This window comes from Manis pentadactyla, chromosome 2, assembly GCF_030020395.1.
Source record: "Manis pentadactyla isolate mManPen7 chromosome 2, mManPen7.hap1, whole genome shotgun sequence".
Classification (NCBI taxonomy): domain Eukaryota; kingdom Metazoa; phylum Chordata; class Mammalia; order Pholidota; family Manidae; genus Manis; species Manis pentadactyla.
In genome coordinates, this window is record NC_080020.1 from 137,387,754 (window position 1) to 137,407,218 (window position 19,465).

Genomic DNA, 19,465 nt, shown 5'->3' on the forward strand with positions numbered 1-19,465 from the left:
GAGATGATTTCTCTAGCTCATGAGGGGTCGTATGCTAGATTAAGAATGTGAACAGATTATATTTTCCCAGACACCAGGGGGTGTTGTTTTCAGTCTCATTTCCATGTTTCCTGGTGCTTATTTTTTCTGAGTTACGCTTGAAAGCTGGGGACATATCTTCTAATGGTGTAGGAGAAGGCCAGGGATTAGCTCTTTTGTTCATTTATTCATTCACTTGACAAGTAATTATAATAAACACAAGTGGCAGTGTGCAACCAGATTCCAGCAATGACCAGTCCTCTCCCTATGGAATTACTTAGCATTTTCAGGGGGTAAGGGACACATTCAGAAACAACCATGTAACTGCTCTTTAGCCACTGTGTGTGGTTCCTGATAACACTGAGATGGGATGGGAAAACCAAACACAGGTATGCTGACCATACACAAGCCCTGCTCTCCAAGAGTTCAACTGGACAAAGAAAGGCAGGGGACAGAGAAGTTTGTAAGAGTTTTGTGCAGGCATTTTATGGTTCATTAGAATTTCATCTAATTTATGGAAACCAAATTCTGTAAGGCAAAGGTAAAGGCTATAGAAAGAAACAGTTTCATTTCACAGAGAGGCAACTGAAGTTATTGTAAGTTTTAGGTTCAATTTAGTTGAAAGGTTTATTATGTAGAGTATCTCTCCGCCCCTCCATCTGCCATCTACCTTGCATCTTCTGTCCGTCTATCCATTCACCATCATCCATCCATACATCCACTCATCTACCCACATCTATCCATCAATCCTCCAGTTGTCCATTCATCCACCCATCCATATATTCATCCACTATCCACAATCCATCCTTCTATCCATCCACTCATTTACCCACCTATCAATTGATCAATTGATCAATTTTAACATATGAAGTTCAGAGTTGCTAACAGATCTACAAAGTCATGGTCCTTCATGTGGGTTTACAAATTGACTAAATGGTCAAAACCAAAGGCACTAAAAATATTCAAAGATGCCCACAGACTAGCCAGCATCACATGATTGCCCCTGTGGCATCCTCAGTGATTTATTGTCTTAGTCCTCTGCCTTGGGCCACTTTCAGAGAATGGGATTTTGGAATCTTTCCAGGTAACAGGTCATTATTGATTTACTTATATATTAATATTTTTTTATGTTGAGATACATACAATAAAATGCACAAATCTTAGTGTACAGCTTGGTGAATTTTGATGTGTGTGTAGTCTCTTGTGACCATCACCCAGATCAAGAACTCAAGCATTCTCACTCGTTTGTCTTTTCTCTCTTCATCTGTTTCATTAGCCCTCCTTACCCCATCCCTGTGGCAACCACTAGCCTGTATGTCTCTATGTTTATGAGGTTATTTCAGCTTTGTTTATTTGTTTTGTTTTTTAGATTCCACATATAAGTGAAATCATACAATATTTGTCTTTCTCCATCTGACTTATTTCACTTAACCTAGTATCCTCTTCATTTGTTTTCAGAAATGGCAAGATTTCATTCATTTTTTATGGCTGAGAAATATTCCATTGTGTATATGTGCCACATTTTTTTAATCCATTCATTTATTGAAGGACATTTTGGTTGTTTCCATATCTTGGCTATTGTAAATAATGATGCAATAAACATAAGAGTGCATGTTTCTTTTTGGATTTTGTTGACTTTGGGTAAATTCCCAGAGGTGGAATTGCTGGGTCATAAGGTATTTTTATTTTTAATTTTTTGAGAAAGTTTCATACTGCTTTCCATAGTGGCTACACCAATCTGCAATCCCATTGGCAGCATATAAGTATTCTCTCTTCTCTACATCCTTGCCAACACTTGTTATTTCTTATCTTTTGGATAGCAGCCATTCTGACAGGTGCAAGGTGATCTCACTGTGATGCTGACTTGCATTTCTCTGAGGATCGGTGATATTGGGCATCTTTCCATGTGCCTGTTGGCCATCTTGTATCTTCTTTCAAAAACGTCTTTTCAGGTCCTCTGCCCAGTCTTTATTGGATTATTGTTTTCTGCTGTTGAACTATATGAGTTCTTTATATATTTTGGATATTATGCCCTTATCAGATATATCATTTGTGAAGATATTCTCCCATACCATAGGTTGCCTTTTCAATGTGTTGCTGGTTTCCTTTGCTGTACAGAAGCTTTTTAGTTTGATGGTCCCACTTATTTATTTTTGCTTGTATTTCCCTTGCCTGGAGAGACATATCCAGACAAAAATTACTAATGCTTATGTTCAAGATTTTAATGCTTATGCTTCCTTCCAGAAGTTTTATGATTTCAAGGCCATCTTAAACTCTGACCTGGTCTCAGGATTTCACATGGGGGACAGATGCTGGCAGACAAGCGGGCTCCATGTAGAACCCCAGTTCCTTTTGGTGGCCATGGCCACATCTGCCACCCCAGGACCAGTCTCCTCTGCAATGCAACAAAGCCTCTTTCCTGGCTGTCTGGGCCTTCCCAGACCAGTCTCCCCTTTCTGGCTTCTGTCCCTGTAAAGGTGCATCTCCCGAAAAGCATTAACTTCCCAACTCCCCAAACATCTGACCTCTCCTTCTCACAGGCCACTGGACTTCCTGCTGGAGGGCCATGGGGGACGTCAGCTCAGCTCAGTGAACAGGCACTCCTCCTCATCTGCTGGGACCTGCTGCAAAGGACTGTCAGGCCACTGGTGTGCCTGTCCCTCTGTCTGGTAGCATGCCAGTCAGGGCACCCTGTTCCTGCGTTCTTGCCAGATCTTTCTTTTTCGTGACTTGACAGTGTTCCCAGACACCAGTGCCAGGTCACAGCTCCCTGATTCTTCCCCTGGCACAGTGTCCCTCCTGCCTCCTGTCAGTTCTGCAAATGAGTGATTCAGTAGATGGTGAATCGTCACAGCAAGCTGCTGCTCCAAGCCCAGAACGACAGTCATCTTCCAGCCTCTGGGATCTGAGCAGGATACCAACAGTCACGTGGTACTTGGGACCCACCCTGGCACTTTTGAAGTGATTTGCATTTAATCTTCAAAATGACTGCTATGGACTGAATGTTTGTGTTCTCCTAAATTCAAATGTTGAAACTCAAATTCCCCATGTGCTGGTGTTTGGAATTGAGGACTTGGGAAGTAGTCAGAGATAGAGGAACTTGGGAGGGTGGGGCCCCCATGGTGGGGTCAGCGCCCTTAGAAGGGGCTGGTGGCACGGATGCTTTCTCACTCTGCCACATGAGGACACAAGCAGGAGACAACCATCCACAAGTCAGGAAGCGGGCCTTCACCTGAGCCACCAGATCTGCTGGTTTTAGATCTTGGGCTTCCCGGCCTTTCACACTGTGAGGACTAAATGTTGTTAAAGCCACCCCGCCTATGGTGCTTTTGATATACCAACCACACTGACTTAGATGGGAGCCTAACGAGGAAAATTATTGTCATACTCATTTTGCAAATGGGAAGCTGAGGTCCAGAGAGGTTAAGTGACTTGCTCAAATCATCCAGCTAAGTGGTAGAGCTCAATCAAACCTGGTTTCAAAAACCAGGCATCAATGCCCTTCGGTTCTCTGTCATTTCAGCTGGGCACCCACGCGCCTGCCCACACTGCAGGCACTTGCTGTGCCTGCATCTCTGCCGGTATCATTGGCACACTCTGGCCTCTCTTCCCTTCTGCTTCAGCCAGCACCCTCCGGGAACCCCTTCCTGGTCATCACACCTTATCTTGTGAGCTACCTTCTCCGGACTGTGTATGGAAGAGGCTCTGAGCTCACGAAGGCCGGCACTTGCATATGTGCATTTGTGATTTGTGTCACAGTTCCTCTCCACTCCAGCCTTACTGCTCTATGGAACGAGTTCACTAAAAGTGGATGATCTGGGAAAAAGTTCGCTTCATGTTGATTCTGCAAAAGGACGACTGAGGTCAGAGTTCCATATGCAAACTGAAGTGGAAAATGAAGGCAATTATGTGGCTAATTCAAAAAGAAAAAAGCACTCTTTTGGGGGTTCAAGTATGTGGATTTACCAGATGAGAGTTTTTCTGAAAAAGCATAATTATCCAAACAATGGCCTGAGTGCTCCATTTCCTTTTGAGTGGGTCACGGGGAGCCTGAGTCGGGAGCTCTGTGTGCCAGGCTCGGCTGGGAGGCCGGCTCATTGTCAGGTTCCAGGAACCCAAGTGGCTTCTCCCCGCCCCAGCTGTTCTTGGTCTGAGCTGGCCCAGTGGCGAACAGCTGGTGCAGACTGATGATCACCCTCCCGTTACACGTCTTGTCCTAACCTGTTTCTCTGAACTCAACACTTGGGTGTCAATTTCATGCTGTGTTTTCTCTCACTGGTCCTTAGTGTTTCATGTTTTTGATGAGGTTGCAAAGTCTCTGAAGCTAAGAACCATTCCCTCCATTCAGGGCTCAGCTGCCCACCTCCTCGACCTGCCAGGCATGGAATTAACAGATGGGGACGATGGAGTTGCCCCAGGCCCAGAGTCCTAAGGCAGTGGGCCTCATCTGGCTGTTGGTAATGGCACCTGCAGAGCCTCTGATGAAGTGGGTCTTGGTTTGGCTGGGATCTTATGTCATTAAAACCCTTAGATGATTCCATTGGGGGCCATGAGCTTCTGTGGTAGCTACAAATACACTTCTGCCTTGGGCGGTATGGACACCTGGCTGCTCCATCACTGAGATAATGTCAGTTCAGCCTCCATGATGATGTTGCCGACAGAGTCTGATTATGACGTCCTCCTCAAGGCCCAGGGGCTTGGCCACACCACACAGGAAGCAGAACAGCGATCTGCTTTTACTGATGCTTACTTTGGGTTGGCCCATATTCTAGAGCAAAGCTCCAGTGGATGTTGGCTTTAAATGTTAGGGCCAAAATCAGCAGGTCAGTTTTTTTTTGAATCAACCTTAAAAGAGATTCCTACTTAAAGCAGCAATTCATGAGCTGACCAGTCTTGTGAGAGGCCAGGAAGTTGAAATAAAACTGCAGGGCATCAATTTCAGGCTGATGGGCTGGCACGCTCCCACACAGGCTATTTTGAGAGTGACACTGGTCTTGGAGATGACCTCGTCCAGCACTAGCTATTCCATTTGCTTATTAAATGGAAGCCCCAGGAGGGGCAGGGCTTAAAATAGAGAAAAAATGTGCATGGTTTGAGATGCTGTTCACAGTTTGAGATGCTGTTCACACTTCTCACAGCCAGCCAGCCTTGGGAGCATCAAGCATCAGAGCCTGGTTTGAATCAGCATCTGAAGATGGATCTGGGTTCGCTTTGGAGATTTGGACTTAGCTGTTAGTTCAAACACCAGAGGCAAAGGGAGAGTGGATGGATTTGTAAAGTCTTGAGTGAAGATAGTAACGGATCTCCTGTCCTGGGGTGGAGGCAGGAGGTGGAGGCCAGGGTCAAGGGGCACATAGGAGGCATAAACAGATCCCATCAGAGCTCACTCCAGCAGCCAGCTCCACACCAGCCCTCCACAGAGCTCAGAGCAGCCCAGGCATGGTGTCTACTGACACACGCATTGTAAATCTCCACTCTCCACTCTGAGCTGGTGTTCAGCTTATGCTAAGTGCCTTCTGCTCTCAGCACAATTATGTATTTCTGAATAACACTCAAAGCACCCTTTGATTGTGAAAATGGGTTAGATCAAAACGTCAAAGTGTACCTGCATCTCCGGTGATCCTTTTTAACGTCTCTGTGGTTCCTGACATTAAGGAGAAATGTGAATTTAGCTGAGTGCTTTCATAAGTCTGTAGCCTACAACTTGCTTATTCAGGCTGTAGATACTTATAAGCAGAAAAACAATGGAAGAACATAAAACATTAGTACTGTATCCACATTAAAGTGTAGTGAGGCGGCAGCCAGCATGTGTTAAGCTGTCAGGAAGCATGCTGGGTTGCACACGGTACGTTGGGACTGATTCTTCACTCCCCCGTGGACCAAGGCCTTGCTTGTGATGTTCTCTTCGAGGCCTCTTTCAAAACATTTAGTTGCCATGCTTTTGTGATAAGATGTTGTCCCTCAGGCTTTTCTGGTACAAATGATTTCTTTTTCTACTTCTTGATAATGTCTTTGCTTTTTTTTAATTACAAAAAAACTTGTTCATTATAGAGAATTTAAGTGATATAGAAACGAGTAATGAAAAACAGAATTTTCTGTAAGTTTACCCTTGTTTATAATTTAAAATTAATCTGTTCAGTTATCTTTACATATATATGATATATATGTTATATATTATAGATGATCTATGTGTACATACACCTCATATATATGTATACAATATTTATTATAGTTACTTTTAATTATATAATACAAAGGGTATTATTTTATATCTCTGCATTTTTTCACCTAATAAACCTTCTATGGATGTATATTATTTTTTTGTAGAAAAATGATGTAAGATAAGCTAAAATACATTATGGTGTATGTATTCATTGGGCAGCCATTAAAAAATGAATTACCAATTTTATATCCTTACATGGAAATATTATATTCAATGAATGAAATGTGATATATGATTATTCATAAACCAAATATCCTGCTGGAGTTTCCAGACAAGCCTGTTCTTTGTCTTATTTAAGATGTATTTGGTACAGTTATGTATGTAAAAAAAAATAACTGCTTTGGTGAGGACGATCCCTTGGGTCAGAGCCTTCACAGCAGGCCATCCACATGGATTCCGTTTCTTACGAAGGCTCAGGCATGATTTTAGGGGGCTCACTTCCCTGCCTTGGTCTACATGGGCTTGCTCCCCGCCCGGACCATCCAGCTGAAGGATGACAGTGACACTGCTAGTGGGTTTCTCCCTTTTGTAATCCCGATTTTATTTTTTAGTTCTCTAGAACCTCTTGGAGGAAACTATTTTTAACTCCAAATGTACTTTCTTTTGGAATAAGATGAACTAGACAATTTTAGGGAATACAGTGTTTGACAATGAACAGATTGAGTATCAGAATTTAAAGTTTTATTGGGATGTTAAATTTCAAATGGAAATAATTTGGTTCTCCTACAAATGCAAGCAGTATAAAGTGGTATCTTATCCCCCATAAAATAGCTAGTATTCTTCTTTGTTAAATGTGTTCTATAATCAAGTCCCCATTCCCACCTCACCACCCCTCTAGCAACCCCAAGTCGGTAAATGGAGCCACTTTCTACCCAGTTGCGAAAAACGTAAATGTAGAAGTCATTCTTGCAGAAGGCAGCTGCCTCCACAGTAACATATAATCTGGAATCTCTGCAGTTTAGGGTTAGGAATGTTTACTTCTCTCTCATGGGTGGAGCCTTCTGGGCTCTGCTGGTCTTGGATGGACTCGTTTGGGTCCAGCTGGCTCTCCATGTCTTCTCATCCAGGACCCAGGCTGGCAGAGCTGTCACTCCCTGGGGTGTGCCGTACTCACAGCGCCGAGTGGCTCAGAAGGACAGCAGAAATGAGCGACACCTTCCAAGTCCTCTGTGTGTATCTGGCACACAGTAAGGTCCATGCACATCCTGTCCATGTAGCCAGGTCTAAAGTGAACGGAAGACATGTACACTCTCCCCTTGGGGCAGCCGTGCTCAGGGTGGGGGAATCAGCTGGAGCTGAGGGGTTGGGGGGACCGCTGCCCTCGTCTGCTTCCAGTGCTCTTGCCACCTCTCCAGAACATGCCTCACCTCAGCCCTCTTCTCTCCACCCCCACCGTTGCCCTCCAGAGCAAGCCACCATTGTCTCCTCTCCCTGGGAGAAACCCTCTCTGCTCCAATCCACCTGACCTCCCACATCCCTCTGCGTCCAGCCCCTGGAGTGAACTAAAGCAGCCCCCAAACCACAAAGCAGGCCACTGCTTAATGCCGCCCTTTGGCTTCCCCCACCTTACCCTAAAACCCATTCTCCTGCTCTTGGCTGTAAAGCCTTATGGTACCTGGGTTCTGCCTGTCTCCTGACGTCACCTGGAGCACCCCTCTCTCCTGCACTCCCCAGCCAAGCCGTCCCCTTCACCCCTCCAGTGCGCACCCTCATCCTTGCCTTCCCACTAGCTGCTCCCTCTGCCAGGAGCACACGCCTCTGTCTCTTTTAATAAAACTCATCTTCATGGAGAAGCTTCCGTGGGACATCAGTCTAGAGCATTCTCTGGGTGGCTCTTGGAACAGCCGCGAGCTCCTCTTTGTCACTGGCAGGCTGTTCATTGTCTATTCCTATCCTCATGATGTCAGCTCAGGAGTGTGGGGCCCTCGGTCCCCACTTCCTAGAAGCATTCCTGCAAAGCCCCAGGACTTGGTGAACGCTGCTGAATGACTTTAAAGCTCCCTAATGGAGTTCATGGCACAATGTTGTCTTCTATTATTATTAATGCACTTAAAAAAACTACTGTGTGACTGTGTCAGTGTGGAGTGGAGTATCCATTCAGTAGCTGACACACTACGGAATTAAAGGCTGGTTCAAGTGTTGGGATAGGAAATAAAATCCCTGGGAGGAAAGAACCAGGACCTCCCACAAGGAGGGGCTGCATTGTGTGGCGCCATCAATGAAGCACAAGGGATGAGGCCAAGGAGACAGTGTGGGGTGGGGTGATTCCAAGTCTGCATACCCCCAGCCCTGAGTGCCTGGCTCTGTTAGTTTCTTCCATTTAACCTGATCTCTGACAGCCGTCAGAAGTGGGTATTATGGTCTGATGAAGGAAGGAGCTGAGCACGAAAGGTTATATATAATTGGTATTCTGACCTGACAGATGTTCAGTATATGCTGGCCCCCCACAAAAATAATTCTCAGCTCTGCTATGCTATGCCTTTATAAAAATGTGATGCATTACAATTCTAAAACTCTACAACCAGAAATATAAACGAGGTAATTTCTGAAATTATAAATACCCTTCTCTGTAGAAGAATTCATCCCGGGGAATCTGTAATCACAACACTACCTCCTCATGTTAACGTGGTCCCGATGGCACAAGGCCTGTGAACGCGGCTCGCATTCAGCTCCGTGGCTGAAAGTGGGAAGAAGGCTGCTTCCAGGGGCCCTGGGCTCTGTGTGAGGGAGGCCAGCGGGGCAGTCCCTGCCCTGTCACCTGTCCTCAAGTCCTGATGACCTGATGAATAGTTGCCAGACTTGGGGAAAACTGCACAGCCCTGCTCCCTTATCCCACACTGGAGTGCTTCCTGGCTTCCCGGAACCTTCCCCTGGGGGCTCATTATATTGACTTAAAGCCATAATGCGATTATTGAAAAGAAAAGTAAATGTTTATGGTAGTCAAGCAATTTCTTTTTTGCTAAGAATGGGAGAGACTAGTTGGTAACAATTAGCAATTTCTGTGTCAGGTTCAAAAAAAATCTTCATTTCCCCCCAAGGCCCCCTGCCAATCAATACAACAGCCCCACTTTTCTTGTTGTTTACTGTTAATCAGCCTTGTGTCCTGCCACACTAACAATAATCCCGGAGGCATGACTGCACACATTTTAGAAATTGGAAAAGAGAGGCTCAGAGAGGTTGAGAAAGCTGCCCAGAGCATGCAGCTTTTAAGGGGACGTAGCTCAGGGCTCAGACCTGAAACCTCAGTGTCTCTCTCCCCCCAGTGACACTCAGACGCCAGCTCTGTACTTGGTTCTGGTGGCTGCTGCAGCACATCGCCACAAGCTTAGCAGCTTAACAATGCCCTGAAGTTCTGGAGGTCAGATGTGCAATGTGGGTCTCCGAGGTTGAAGCCCAGGTGCTGTGTGGGCAGGGCTGTCCCAGAGGTGCCTGGGGAGAATGATCCTGCCTTCCCCAGGTCCCCTTGCTGCTTGTCTCATGTTCCTTCCTCCATCTCCACAGTCCCTACACTGTCCCTTGTGCCTTTTTCCAATGTCACATCTTCTGACTCTGCTTTCTGACCCTCTTGCACTTCTAAGACCCTGAGGTCACACTGTGGCCACTTGGACGGTCCAGGATGCCCTCCCTGGTTAAGGTCAGTAGGTTACAACCCTGATGCCATGCGGGACCTCTGCTCCCCTTTGCTGCATAGCCCACCCTGTTCACAGAGATAAGGATGTGAACATTTGGGGACATGTTCTGCCTGCTGCATCCATCCATGGCTTTTCTGGTGGGAGCTGAGTCAGACAGGATGAGGCCACCCCCACCACCCCACCTCCCCAGTGCCCACCTGGAAGGACATGCGCCCCCTGAGGGTGGGCTGAGAGTCCTGCACTACGGGAAGGAGCAAATGTACCCTGGTCACTCCCCGCCCCCACCCCCACCCCCCAGGCACAGGTCCTGGAGCTGACATTGCCTGATGGCGACACTCTGATCTCAGCTCCATCTCTCATGTGCCCTGGGTCTGTGTGCAAGTGATGTGACCTCGCTGGGCCTCCCCCTTCTCAGCTGAGAAATGGTCACAGCAGTCACACCTCCTCATGGCCAGGAGTGGGGCTTCCAGGTCATTCTGTAAAGCCCCAGTGCAGGTGGCCAATGTGTGTGTGTGTGTGTGCTGCCGAAATACACATGGGCAGCTGCCCATTGAGGCTTCCCAGCCTCCTGAGGGCCGGGCAGGGTCAGTATGGAAGTCACATCAGCCCGCTGTCTCTTCCTTCTGTTCCCAGTGTCCTGGGCCCTTGGAGTTTGCTGGGGTCATAGGATTCATTCTGGAATGTGAGCTGAAAGTACAGGTGACAGTGGCCCTCTCACCGCCAGAGCACTGACTGGTTTGAAAGCTGAACAACAGCTCTCTGAGTCCTGCTCTACAGGGGGTACTTATCTATCCGCGCTAGAATCCTGACCCCAAGGACAGTTGTTCAGATGAACGCATGGGGCCAGAGTTAATAGCCCCCATCTTTGAAGGCCTTAGACTGAGGAAGGGGAAGGCTCGGCTGGCAGGGGTGGGGGCGTGCTGGGGAGGGGGCTGGGAAGGCGATAAAGGGGCCTTGATAGGGGCACACCTCCCCACTGGGGACAGGAACGTACGCTTTCTCACCTCTTCGGTCCGCACTCCTAGTCCCCTTTTCTGGGCTGGCTCCTGGACCTGCTTCACTGGGGACTTCAGCAGGCTCTCTACTGAAAAGGGCTTCACACAAAGTGCATTCTGGGCCCTTTGCTCTGTGCTTGAACCCCATGCAATAGGGAGACCCTGGTTCCCTCAGTCACACCTGGAGCACATTGGAGGGGGAGCTGAGGTCTCCGTCCACATAGGGGGCTGCCGGGTGCTGCAGTCTTCTCCCCAGGACTGATGGACGCTCAGGCTCCAAGAGTCATGGAGGAAGGGTGGAGCCCTCTCTTTGGCCATCGTGCCAAGGTAAATCCCCAAGCCGGCTTCTGCCAGCCCTGCTGGGAGGCTCAGAGGACAGGTGACGGAACTGAACCTGGAACTGGTTCACTTAGTTGGTGATGTTTTTGCAAACCTGGAGTCCTTCAACAATCCAGTGACTTGCCATGTGGGTCTTAGTCTTCTCCCATCACTGTGGAGAAGTGGAGATCCACAGGCGTACACTGTTTATCCAGCATTGTAGAGCTAATAGCTGGCCCAGCCATGATGAGAACTCAGGAATTTTGCCTCCATACTGAATATATGTGCATTTACCAGGATCTTGGTATAAACAGAACATTTCTCTGACTAATTTTAGCAAGAGTAGGTATGAGGTCCTCAACACAATGTCGGAAGCAGGCTTGCAGCCCCCAAGCAGGAGCGCTGTGCCCTTACCCTCTGCAGAACGGGTCCTAGTGACCAGCTAAAGCCAGGTCCCAGGTCCTGCTGACCTGCTTCTGGGTCTCTGGGAACTGGGCTTGGAGGCACCACCCCTGCCGAGCCTGCTTCTCTGTGACAAACGCCAGGTTTCATGCAGACCTGGAGCAACTCCACCCTCCGTCCAGGCCCAAAATCTGGGATCTGGCTTCCCATCACGGGGTTGGCCTTACTCCTGAAGTGGGGCTTCCTTGAAAAGTGACGGTGCTCAGAGTGGTCAGGGCCCCCCCAAACAGACACTCACCTGGTGTATTTCCTCCTTGCCTTCCTGGGCTGGATCCCAGGCATGGGTCCTCCCGACAGACCCCTGGTCCCTCCCCTCCCACTTCCAAGGGCAAAGAGGGGGTATGAAGAGGGTTGGCATTGTGGGGACGAGGAATTCAGTGCCTGTCGCTCACATCTTGTTTGAGTTTCACAAAAACAGGAAGACTAAATGTGTGAGACATTTTATATTCAATTTCAAAGTACTTTCTTAGAAGTGACTTCTGACAACTGTCATTAAAGGGAAATAGACACAGTATGAAAAAAACTTGAAATCTCATAACATAAAAATCACTTTATTTCCTCTGCTTTGCCACTGGTTTAAAACAAGCTCTTTTTCTACTTTGACTGAGTGTGGTCCTTGAATTCATATTACTTATGTCCCTCCTGGTCTCAATGCTTAATATGTACAGTACCTAATAGAGTCAACAATAAAGGCAAAGAAAATACATCCAAAGTCCATAGATTTCAGGTGAAAAACATCACTGCAGTGGGAACTATTACTGACCAGCTTTAATGCAGGGCAGGTATTTCTTGTGCTCTGTCAATGAGAAACAGTTCTCTTTCCCTTTCTCTCTCTCTCCATGTTACCCAAGCTCTGCAAACCGTAAACCAGGATTCCTATCTTTCTGCAAGCAGCAGAGCCGCAGCCTCACAGCAGTCCCCTGCGAGCGTGCCTTTCGCCTTAGATTCCCTTCTCCTGCACACACTCGCCTTCCTGCATCTCCTCTGCTCCCCACCACCTTGGGGTACTTCCCACCAGAGGGAGGATCGCCTTGAAACAGGGTCCTGATGAGGGATGGGGGATGGGCCACACACGGTGGATCTGTGCACACGCAGTGTGGGACAACGCGTCCCCTGCTCAAGTCCAGAGACCTGGTTTCCGCATTATGGGGCCTTTTGTGATCTTCATGATATTTTATGCGTTTTGAACAACATCCTGCACAAGGGTTAATAGCTCCACCAGGCGGCTGGAGAGAGCTTTATCCGAACGAAGGAGGGAGAGTGAGCCGAGGACTGAGCTGACCCTGCAGATGGGAGCCGTGCGGCCTGGGATGAGGGCTGGTGGGGGAAAGTCTGCTCGTGAAAACTGCGTCATGGCTGCCCGTTTATCCCCCTGAGCACCTGCACACTTCCCATGGTGTGCCTGTCCCATTCTAGGTACTCAGACTCCATCACAGCACAAGTTCAAAATCTTTAGGAACAGTCCTTCCAGAGGCACGTGGGAACACATGCATATGCATGTGCTGTTCCACTGCACACACGGGCTGTGCCAGGCATGTGCTGGAGAGAAAGGCCGGGGATCCACAAGCCTGGTAGTGAGTTTCCAGGTACTCACTTATTCTCCCAGTTCTGTTCTGTGGTCGTGCCTTCTTCCTGTTGGATCCTGCAGCGCCTCCCTCCATGAATTTGCAGAGTCCCCATCTGACCTAGGGAAGAGCAGTCACAGCTCCCCATGGCCTAGAGTTGTTCTGTCCAAAGGTGTCAAGATCCTTGTGCACATGTGCACACACACGCATGAGCTCATCTGTGTCTATGCTTCTGATCCACTTGCATGTTTTTGAATGAACGAATAGGTGAAGAATAAAATGTCCATGTTCAGAACAAGGAGGATCTGACCAGGAGAAGGTGAACACCTCCCTTCCCTGGGGCTCTCTAGAAAATGCCTGTGTCAACTTGGAGGTCCAGCTGGGGGAAGTTTCCCTGGGCCCCCTCCAGCCAACAAGTGCATAATTATTCCATGATCTTGTGATAATCATAGTCAGTGTGACTGTTGCAAGGTGACAGCTAGGTGAAAATGCCTATAATTCTAAAAACAGTCACTGAATCTGAGTGGGTGGTCTGGAACTTTGCAGCCCTGTCTTTGGATGGTAGAGGCCCTCATCTTCTCATAACTGTCTAATTCCAGGGCACTTAATTTGTGTTAAAACACTTCTTTAAAAAAGCAGTGGTGGGAGGGATAAGGGGAAAAAGGGGCATTACGATTAGCATACATAATGTGGGGCACGGGGAGGGCTGTTCAACCCAGAGAAGACAAGTAGTGATCCCATAGCATCTTACTACGCTGATGGACAGTGACTGTCATGGGGTATGTGGGAGGGACTTGGTGATGGGGGGCGTCTAGTAAACATAATGTTCCTCATGTAATTGCAGATTAATGATACCAAAATAATAAAACAAACAAACAAAAAAAGCAGTGGTAAAGAGGCTGAGCTTGTAAGAGTGCTGAGAAAACAGAAGAACTGTTAATAAAACATCAGAGGGGAGATCAAGCAGGACAGAAGGCTGCAAAGAAACCCCTCTGTGCTGGAGAAGGACAGAGACAGTGGAGAAAAGAGCAGAGAGTCGCGTGTCACAGCAAAGGCCTAGGGGCTGATCAAGTGGAGATACAGGCTGCAGGAGATCAATCATGCACAGGAAAGTGGGGTGGGGGCATCATAGGAAATGTATCTCAGCTATGAGCCTGGCCACAACTGACACCACAAAGAATTTTTTCTCATTTTTAAGAAGAAGAAACTATTTTTCATAGGTTTGGGTTCTTCTCTATCACCCCCAGCAAGCCATGGGAACAGGCTTTTGGGAGAGTGAGTGTTTGGCTTCCGAGAGTGAGTTATGTGGCGCTGCTCTCGCTGAGGTCTGAGCCAGGTCTAATTAAGGATGGTACCTGCGATGCATGACAGTTTTAGTGATGTTCAAATTGGCTTTCAAAGAATAAATAAGTGAACAGGTAACCCATGTAATAATTGACTAAGTGGCAGCTTGGAGGCATGTTTCTGAAATTCCTTGGCACGCCCTCCACAGAGAGATGCAGTCGCTGTCCCGGCCGCTTGAGTCTCGCTCTGCACAGTGTGGACAACAGGGTGCAAGTGATGACTATCCAGCTTCCCAGCCCAGGCTTCAGGAAACTGGAAACTTCTACCCCTTGCTCTTGGGATATTTAGACAAGCACCCCAGTTACCCTTTTGTGAGGAAGCTCAAGCCACCTGGCGGAGACGCCCACATGGAGAGGACACTTGTCAGTTCTGTGATGTCCCATCTAGGAAGCAGACCTGGCTACCACCATGTGGAGCAGAGCCGGGCTTCCCTGCTGAGTCCTGCTCAGCAAAAGAGTGAATAAATGTGTTGTTTGAAGCCACTTTTGCGGGGAGTTTGTTCTGCTGCAATGTATAACTAAACCTGAGTGGGTGGTCTGGAACTTTGCAGCCCCCTGGCTTTGGGTGGTAGAGACCCTCATCTTCTCACAACTGTCTAATTCCAGTGCCTTGATGTGGAACTGGGGCTTACCACAGCACTTTTGCTACCAGAGTAAAGCTACATGGCTTTGGTAACCTGACAAAGTCAAAAGCGAGAAGCTGTTTCCTTATCTGCAAACAGAAAGGTGCCCACCCCCTCCCTATGCTGTGAGGGTGAAGTCAGCTATGCAATGTGGCTAGCTGTTCCCTTGGTACTGGGGACTCCTTAGCAAGGGTGGGCTCCTTTTCCTCTTCCTCATCCTATTCCTTGGTGAGAATCATTATCTCAGATAAGAGGACAGGGAGACCTAGGGGTCAAGGATGCAAGAGAAACAGTCTTTCATACAGTTTGGACTTTTCTCAAAAAACAATTTGCATGGACCTCCTTTTAACAGAAGGAAACAGGAATAAATATATTTTTTACAGAAGTGGCCTAAAGGAGGAATAAAATATTCACTTTCCAAAGCTAGTGAGTTTCCAAGAAGAGCAGGTCCTATGACAAGGCACAGGTTTTAAGTTGCCTGTTTTCCCATACTTGTTTTCAAAAGGGCCTTATAAGAGGGAACACTGGCTGGGAGACAGCCCCCCGCCTCCACTTCCCTGCGCTGCTGGAAGGCTCCTTCCACGTGGCCTTGAATGGTCTGAGCTGTAAGCTGCTTGTCCCTATCAGGCTGTGTCACAAACGTCAGCTGCAGAGGGTGGAGCAGACATACCAGGAAGCAGACACCTGATAAGGAGAAATCTGGGAGCCAGCCTCCTTCTGAGCTGGGAGAGCGGCTTGCTCATCCTCCGGCAGAACGGAGGTAAAGCAGCCCGAGTATCCCCACCCTCGAGTCCCTCTCTTCTTCCTCCACCAGGGGCAAGGTGACCAATGGCCACTGGGTCAGAGACTTAGGTCCGGGGCCTAGAGGCAGGACTGGCTTCCTGCCCCTGTCATGATTTGGGTGCTTAAACAATTCCTAAACATTCTGGTTCACCCCCTCCCCAAAGAGAGGGGATTTAAGCACAAGCACCATTGCAATCTTGTCTCTGGGGGAGACTCGTGAGTGTTGGCTTCTAACACCCCCAATCCACCAACATGTGCCTGCTCGCCTGTGAATGGTGGTGTGATGTGTGATGTGAGCCCTGAGGGGCGTGCCAGGTGTAGGGGTCTTGTCTGACCTGTAAAGGTTGGGTTTCGGCTGGAAGGCAACATCCCCAAAGGAGGATCTCAGAACACCAGTGTGGGGACACAGACAGCACTTACCAGGGGGATGGGTCCTGTGGACAAATTTGTTTGGAAAACCCCGAACTCAACAGGTTTCTTTGCTACAGTGCTTCTCAGAGTTTTTAAAACCCAGTGGGACTTGCCAGGAGGCAAATCATATTCAGTTGTTTCAAATGTCCATGGTGAATTTCTGGGTGTAACTTGGAAGACCAGGACCTGTGGGTATCAGTTGGGAGGCCCTGATCTCTAGGGTCTGAGATGTTATGACACCTAAACTATTATACAGAAAGTCAGGTTTATTTTCATATTCCTTCTGCCCTTATTTGTGGCTCCTCTAGATGGTCTCAGGGCCACCCGCTCTCTCCTTTCCTGTCTCCCAAGCAGGGGGGCTGCTTCCCCTTGGCTCAAGGCTTCTTCTCTACAGGGAGGACCCTGCCCCCACTGACCAGTCCCTCCAGCAGCCCCTTCGTTAAATATTTTTTTCCTTGTGATTCACTGCCTCAGAGCCTGGTTCTGCCCACCAATTGCTCCCAAAGACTTTGAGGGTGTCCATCACCATGGTGACTGGGGGCTTTGGTATCTCTGCATCTGCTCATGCTTTCTTCAAAGATCTGTAGCCCACAAGCTCGCCTTTTCTTCTCTGTGAGCCCCAAAGGTTCAGGAATTTTTGTCCTTTTCTGTAAAGGGTGAGATAGTAAATATTTTCAGCTTTTCCAGCCATGTGGTCTCTGTTGCAACTACTCAGTTCTGTTATTGCAAGTCAAAAGCAACCGTGGATAGCAAGTAAATGAGTGGGTGTGGCCACACTCGGCCTGCATGCTGGAGTTGGCCAACACTTGGTCTAGAATGTACCATGGGCCCCCTTGGACCACTCAAGCACTCACCAAATAATAAGTATCTTTCTTCCCAGCCTCAGGCTGGATACTAAGCTATAGAACTTAATTTACATTTTATTTCACCCAAGGATTCATTTCACCTGAACCTGAACCCCACAGCATAAGGCCTTGGCTCCTGGCTGGCTGGTCAGGGCCAGTGAGTTTGGACACAGTGCTCTGACTAACACTTAGACTGTCGGTGGTGGCCCATCTGGGGAGTAGGTGAGTGAGGGGTGCATACCCTGACATTGGGGGTCACCAAGCATGGATTCAGGTTACTTTGCTCTGAAATCACAGATGGACTTTGATGGGATCTGAAGGTGATTCCAGTGCCTGACCTTCTGACATGGATTCATTTATGTCCTCCTAACTCCCACCCTTATTTCTGTGTGAATCTATCCCAGGACTGCTGTTGGGCATGTGCATGCTGCTGCTTGCCGTGTCCAGTGCCAGCTCGCCTTACCCAATTTCCTCTGCCCTGATAAAATAGGAACAGATGCCTGCTGGAAAGTGAATTGAAACTGGGAGTATGACATGAGTCATTGAATTGTTCTGATGGACTCCAGAGACACGTACAGTCACAGCTGGAAGCCACAGCCTCAGCTTTGTCTGGCTGCTGATTGGATTTGGAGTGAGCTCTAACAGAATCCTTTCCTGCCCTGGGGACTGCTCCTCGGCCTGGGGAGCCTGCTGCCCTCTGCATCCCTAGCGAATGTCATATGCGAGGCAGGGAGAAGGCAAGCTGGGTGCAAAGCTCTTCTCTTGTTCCTGTTGACCCTGCACGTAGCTTGTTTGTTCTGAAATTGCACTTCAAGCACATCCAAGCATCCCAGCTGGTGGACATCAACAGATTGTATCCAAAAGGCAACAGTTGTCCCTAGAAGGTGTCAAGACTGTGAAGGGTCTGAGTTTCCGGCCTACTGGCAAGCTCACAGGTTAACCTGTCAGTTTCCTCATGGCTGATAGGACACAACACTCTTGGTTTAGAGACAGTGGGGTTCCTTAAACACAGCAGAGCGATTCTTGCCCCAGAGTCCCACCGGCATGAGACAGGTAGGCCTGGATGGATGTCTGCTCACACAGTAAGTGTGCTATAGCTAAAAAACTTGAATTTAGAGGACCAGAACTTTCTAGTAATGGGCAGTGGGCATGTCTGCCCTTTCTCCAGAGGGAGAGACTATTTGTACAGAGGGTTTCTCAACCTGGGCACCATGAATATTTTGGGCCAGAAAATTCTTTGTCAGGGAGACTTTCCTGTACATTGTACAATGTTTGGTGACATCTCCGGCCTCCACACCAGATATTGTTGGCATCCTCACTCCAATTATGACAGGCAAAAATGTCTGCAGACATGGCCAAATGTCCTCTGGGGACAAAATCACCCCTGACTGAGAACCACTGCTCTACAGTGTGTACAAACATGTACTCACTATTTAAACATCCTTGAGAAAAAAGGGCGCTCTTAGAACAAAGACAGTCTGTGCTTCTGATCAGTAGGCAGGTAGAAACATGATAGGCTTGTGGAGAACTGTCAACAGCAAAGAGTGGGTGAGGGCCATGCTTCCTGTGCAGGACTGGATGGCAGTGATGCTCAGCATCTGGTTCACAGCCCAGAAGTGGACTGAAGACAGCCTCATAAGCTGTATACTCATCCCCCCAAGCAAGAAAGTTGTTTGCTGTTATGGATGAAGGGAGAGTAATTTGGCAAGTTTTATTTTTACATGTGAATAAGGCCTAATTGCTAGTACCTTACTTAGCAATTAAGGGCCAATAAAATCTGGTGTTTAAATAAGAGATGCATTGAGTAGCACTTTGCCAAATGTTGAAACTCAACTATCACAGAAACATTTTCTAGGAAATAAGCATAAATCTGAATTTTGTTAAAAATGAGATCATTATTATTTTTTGGTACTCAGATTTTAAGTCTGATAGATGCTTTTGTGATCATCCTACTGTGTACATACGTCTCTGATGTAAAAGCTTGCTTGCTCTCCACTGAGGATGCCAGAACCCTGTGTGACCAACGTGAGGTGCTGCTGACCATGGCCACTGGGGTGAAGGTGATTCCTGGCCCTGCTACTGAAGAGGATGTTGCCAGCATCATGTTTTATGATAATAAATGTAAATTTACACTTCAACAGATTGACAGAATGTTGACATATGAAAAACATCAGGGGATTTTCATACTAAGCTATATCTATCATAAATGATTTTGGAAGTTAATAGTCAGATATTGACAATAATCCA